At 32.5% G+C, this 6,355-nt stretch overlaps 1 long non-coding RNA gene across 1 annotated transcript; it reads left to right on the forward strand.

Moving 5' to 3' along the window:
• Positions 1 to 4,588: 4,588 nt before the first annotated feature.
• LOC149407585 (uncharacterized) lies at positions 4,589 to 6,063 on the forward strand. The gene is made up of 3 exons (XR_016301792.1): positions 4,589 to 4,713; positions 4,800 to 5,014; positions 5,984 to 6,063. It is a non-coding gene; the product is annotated as an uncharacterized LOC149407585 (long non-coding RNA).
• Positions 6,064 to 6,355: the final 292 nt, after the last annotated feature.

Below are 6,355 nucleotides of genomic sequence, written 5' to 3' on the forward strand. Positions count from 1 at the left end.
AATTCCTAATTCAGTCAGTTAGTAAATTAACTTTACTCACAAAAAAAAAATCAGAACCTAAACTAATTCTTAATTCAACCAATCAGTTAATTAATTATTCCAACTCAATTCAGTTAGTTAATTAATTAACTGATTCGCGAATTAGTACTGATTCAACAAAATAGCTCAACAATTCAACAAACAGATCGATCGAGGGTAGATAGAGCCGTAACGGACTCAACAGCCCATGGGTGGGAGATCAGAGACGACTTTCTCGGTATTGCCGTTCCGGAAAGACGAGTACCGAAAATCACGAACCCAAAGACATTTTTTTTTCCTTTTAATTTAAGAAGAAAAAATTAAAAATTGCTGTTAAAAAAGTCATACTATTACTTTTGAATTTTATATTTATTTATTTTTGTAAGGCCTCATTTTAATGTTTCGCTTAAGGCCTCAACAATCATTGGGCCGGCCCTGCTCTATATACTCATAATATTATAAAGCTTTTCGAATATGGATATGGATATTACTATATACGTCATATAGTAACTAAAATAAAAGAATTAAAGAAGAAAAATAAAAATAAAGAAATTAATACAACAACATGAATATTTTATTATTTGAGAATTATTTGTTATATTGAATAAGTATAATTTGAGAATTATTTTATCATTTACATTTGGAAACATGTATATATTGAATAAGATTTTTGTCGATATATCCGTCGATAGTCTATATATCATCAACATTATCAGTATTTGAGTAGATGTTATATTATCGGTATCGATATATTAATCGGTAATCAATATATCAGTAAAATTAAAAATTTTGATACCAATAACGGTATCGATATTTTAATAAATAAAAATTAGCTAAATAAGCCACCAAACCTTCACGAATTGAGAAATAGCCAACCTTTGGTTAATTTTCTGTAAATAGCCTATTTGATTACGTGGCATTCAATTTAACGTTTGTGATTTACATGTTTGCCCTTTTTCAATTCTTGGCTGGGAATTAATTTTGGCAATTATTTTTTGAAATTTTGAATTGCACGGTCTGAAGATGAGTGACCTGTGATTAATTGAGTGTATTTATTTTGCATAGTTGACTTTACTATTATAGTAAGATTTTATTCTCAATTTGAAGTGCATTTAGTTGTGCGATGGCTTATTTTGGGATACTATTTTTATTACCAAAATGAAGTGCAAATTGATTACGTGATAATATATTTTATGATACTTGTTTATTGACTAGAATATACACGGAAATTGTTTTTTATTTTGTGTCTTTTAATGTTGGACGAAATTAAAAAAAAACATTTGTTATTTACGTGCATTTACAAAAATACATTTGTTATTTACATTCTTTTACATGTTATTTGGCAATTTTATTCGAATTTTGAATTGCACGGTCTGAAGATGCATGACTTGTATTTAATTGAGTGTAATTATTTTGCAAAGTTGACTTTACTGTTATAGTGCAGATTTTATTCCCAAATTGAAGTGCATTTAGTTTGCGTGATAATATATTTTAGGATACTATTTTTATTCCCAAATTGAAGTACAAATTGATTACATGATAATATATGGATACTACTTTTATTGGCTAGAATATACACGGAATTTTATTGTTATTTCCTGTGTGTTAATGTCAGACGAAATTCAAAATAAACATTTGTTATTTACGTGCATTTACAATGAATATACGGTAAATATCATTTGTATTTACAATGAATATACTGTAAATATGCTTTGTATTTACACGAATATACACCATCCGAACAAAAACGAATCATCATATTCTGTACAATCAAATAACCATTGAAACTCATCTTCCTCATCACGCAAATCACCGACCCATCTTTCTTGGGCGTCGGAGCCTTCTCGCAGGCCTTTGCAATCCCGACCATGTAACAATCTCGAATCATGGTGTTCCAGATGTAGGCGTTGGGGCTGTGGAGCCACGGGAAGAGAGCAAGGAAGATGGCCCTTGCAATCCCGGCCATGTAACAACCTTGAACACCCATTTTTGCCTTCTTCAATTGTTTCGGTCTATTTACACATGCATTCAACAATTTTCGAAACCTAATGAAATTAGGTACTAACATACCTTTTCTCGTCGATTTCGTTTTTCGTTCATCCAATGATTTTTAATTTTTTCCTCGTCTTCCTCTCTTTTTTTTCTCTCAGCTTCCAATCTTTTTTTTTTTGGTAAACAAAATGAAGAAAAGTGGCGTGTTCAGATGGATATAATTGGTTAATGAACACCCTTCCCCCGATTTCCCTGATTTAAAATCAATATCGAATAAAATCCTCCCTCAATTTGTGCGAGTAGTTATGATCGAATATTTGTTTTCCATTTAAATTAATAGGCTGAAAATAATGTGCGAGAATCTGGCAGGGGTTATTTGAGGTCACTCACGTCTTTTAACATGCTGTAAATAGATTGTTGTGGCTATTAACATAAAATTAATAAAATATAAGCTAAAACTAAAACTTCTATAGCCGTGTGGCTATATACCTATATAACCCTATTTTAATCCTTGGGTCTAACTAACTAACTCCCTTTTAAGTTAAATCGATCAGTTATTTCCTATAGTGTTCGACTCTACTTATTGGGCAACACGTAGAGAATTTAATACATTATTGACAAATATCATAATTACATTTCCATTTTTGTTTTTATTATGAATGTAGTGTATTATATTTTATAATACAATATTATTTGTTCAATTTTTTTTTTATGTATTCTCTATTTTCTAAATTTTGTATTACTATTATTATAACATTTTTTACATTATTGAATATTATAATTTTTAATATGAATAAATAAATGATTTAATGAAGTGTTGGATATGCTACTCATTAATATATTAATTTAGTGTTGAGATTGATTAAGATATTTGGTTAAATATTAGTTTAAGAATGATTTATAAACGGATTTTGTGTTTATGAACATTGAGAAATAAATTATTGAAATGTTTAGAACCATACCCAATAATAGAGTATATATTTATGTGATTTGGAATTAAGGTATTCTCTAACTTTTGATTAATTGTATATTTTGAGATATTTTTAATAATGATGAAATTCAATGTATATATACGTAAAATTATAATAAAGTAATAAGCCACATAAAACTTGCCAATTGTATTTTAGTCATCGTATTTAACTGGTTAGTAGTTGAAAATTAGTGAATTTGATGATGTGTAAAATGAAGCCAATTATTTATACTGAATATACCCCTTTATTAATATTCAAATTTCAAAAAAAAATAATAACAAATATTAAACTTTCCTAAATATGATTTCTTTAATTAATTCATTATGTACTTGTTCTCTCTCTCTCTCTCAATATATATATATATATATATATATATATATATATATATACTAGATAGTAACACGTGCTACGCACGTGGTTATTCTAGTTTTATTTGAAAAGAAAGAATTTAAAATTAATCAGTTTTTCTTAACTACAATACATTAAAGAGATAATAAGAATTATAAAGCAAGTATCGTATTCACAAACAATAAAGCAAGTATCGTATTGAATATAAATGAGTAAAATTAATTTAAAATAATGAGTTTCGCTTTATATATATATATATATATATATATATATATATATATATATATATATATAAAATATTATAAGTGCAAATCCGAAATCACTGTTCATAAGATTTTACCCGATTGAAATAAGACATGTAAGCCCATTGAAATAGGATACACCTGTACTCTCTCTCTCTCCGACCTTTCCTCATCTCTCTCTCTCTCTTTGATTCTCTCTTCACACCCATTCCTTTCACACCCGTTCCTTTCACATTACCTTCCCTCTCTATTTCACACCCGTTCCTCTTTTCCCATATTCTCTTGTGTTTTTTAACTTTTAACTACCGTTTTCTCTGTCTTTTGTTTTCAGACTCTTGCGTCTTTGCTCTCTCCTACGCAAGTCTCCTCGATCCTCGATGACGAACTCAGGTTCTCATCTCTCTCTATCTGTTACACACTCACTTTATTCAGTTCTTTAATTTTAGTCCGAATAGCTTGATGTTATTTTTCTTTGCTCTTAAGGAAGAAAGAACAACGGTCTAAGTTTGTTTTCCATGTCTTGTAGCTTGATCTATTACCGGAGGAGAAAATGGACTGATCAAGTAAGACTCGTATAAAAATAAAACAAAACAAAAGGCTTTTCAAGATTCGCTCGAAACATCCCCGTGTCGTTCTTCTGACGCTCGGCTCCGCCATCCACGGCCGCCACGTCAGATCGTCACTTTGGTCCTCATCTCCCTAACCCTCCTCTTACTCATCTACAAGGTGTTTCTTTGTTTCGCTTTCTTAAATCTCATAATCTTTCTTTCTTTGACGCATTTCGTCGAACAGATTGACGACGCCGCGTCAAATGACCAAAACCATTACCAGCCACAATCTCCACCCCACGCCATGGCACTTTTTCTCTCCAAAATCCTTCTTCGGCGAGTCCCGCCGCGCCATAGCCATCAAGATCCTCCGCTGCTCATCCTATCTCTACTGTGGAACCGCGGTGATTCGGCGCCGATCTCACTCCCAATCTCAAACCCCAATGTCTAGAATTTTTCCGGTGGATCCACCATAATCTAGAGCCGTGGGTCTGGGAGGGGATCAGCGCCACGGCGGTGGAGAGAGCGCGGGCGTTTAGGGCGGTGATCGTCGGTGAACTCGAAGTCCAAACTGTCTAATCAGTGTAAAACTCGGTTAGTGTCGTAAATATTTAGTTCTCAGGATATGATGTTGGTTTTTGATTGATTGGAAGTTCAGAGAGTTTGTTTCATTTTTGTAGGTATAAAATCTATGCAGAAGGGTATGCCTGGTCTGTGAGCTTGACATACATTTTGTCTTGTGGCTCTCTCCTGCTGATAACATCGCCCGAGTACGAAGATTTTTTCAGCCGCTGTTTCGTTCCTATGGAAAACTATTGGCCGGTCGATCTCCTCAACCCATATATGCCCATCCATAGAATGTGTCCTTGACTGGAGAATCGCTCACCCATCTAAGGTATGGATTTATTTATTTATTTTGTTGGTGATAGAAACAGACCTTATCTCATAAAATACCATCTGCATATAGTGAACTAACAGAAATACTACATAAAACAGTGGTCCTCACAGTACCACATCATTATAGTAGTACTAGACAACAAGGAAGGAAGAAAAGGGAAAAGAAAAAAAAACTGTGGACCTATAGAGATTTATGATATATTTTTTTTTTTGTTCTGATGTGTTACTTTTAAAGAGATTTTGCTCTTGCTTTTTCTAAAACCGAAAACAATTATGCATGGACAGCCTGAGAAAATATCTGACCGGGGAAGGACTTAATATCACGTCCGAGTATATGATCCAGTATAAATGACATGGTAGAAAGCTAAAATGGCAGTGACAATGACACAAATTGAATTCTTGACTTGTAGTTTATAAGACTGTAATCAATGACTTAGAGAACATGAAGCCACATATACATTCACCAAATAAACATTTTTAGTGCCCTTTATTTTATTTTTTTGTCACACTTATAGCCATAGGAACCATTTTTTAGGGAATTTATACAAGTGATTTCCAATGAAGTTCATGGTCGATAGAATACACATTTTGAAAGAGACAATTTTAACTTCTTGTCTATATAATTAAGAGAAATTGCCCCATTTGCCACCAATTTCATAACATTTTCCCATTTTCCACCAAAACACTAATTTGTCCCAAAATGCCACCGAGATGTCAACATTGTTGACATCTATGTCAACAATGTTGACGTCTCATCGTGAAAGAAAAAAATAGATGTCAACATTGTTGACATAGATGGTGGCATTTCGGGAAAAATTAGCATTTTGGTGGAAAGTGGGAAAATGTTATGAAATTGGTGGCAAATGAGGCAATTTCTCTATAATTAATGTGATGTTACTTATTTACCCGTCTATCATGGAAATCATGATTCATCCGTTACTTTATTTAGATTGTCTTTGTTCCTTAGGTGTTGGAGATTTTGTAAACTTAAGAGCTGAGATCAGGAGTCAAAGGAAGATTGTAAGTTTGAAGAAGAAATCACTTTGGTGCAAGAGCTTTGAAGAGGTAGGAAGCATAATTACTATAGTTATACCATGCTATACACACATGCAACTAATTTAGATTGTCAATTTGCCTTCCATAGAGGCATTCTATTCAAGAATCTGAATTTGAATAAGTCCTTTTGTCCCTACATTCTTGCTTTGCAGATAGTTGAGAAACTTGTGCATGTTGGCCAGTTCGTACTCGCAACAATGAATCAGGGATTTCATAGTGCTGGTACATATGCATCGAATTTTGGTTTGAAATCTTGTTTAGGCTTCTGAATTGTCGTGGGTTT

This window comes from Urtica dioica, chromosome 1 (genome assembly GCF_054948205.1).
Source record: "Urtica dioica subsp. dioica isolate 48M chromosome 1, U.dioica_male_clone48M_v1_H2, whole genome shotgun sequence".
In the NCBI taxonomy this organism is placed as follows: domain Eukaryota; kingdom Viridiplantae; phylum Streptophyta; class Magnoliopsida; order Rosales; family Urticaceae; genus Urtica; species Urtica dioica.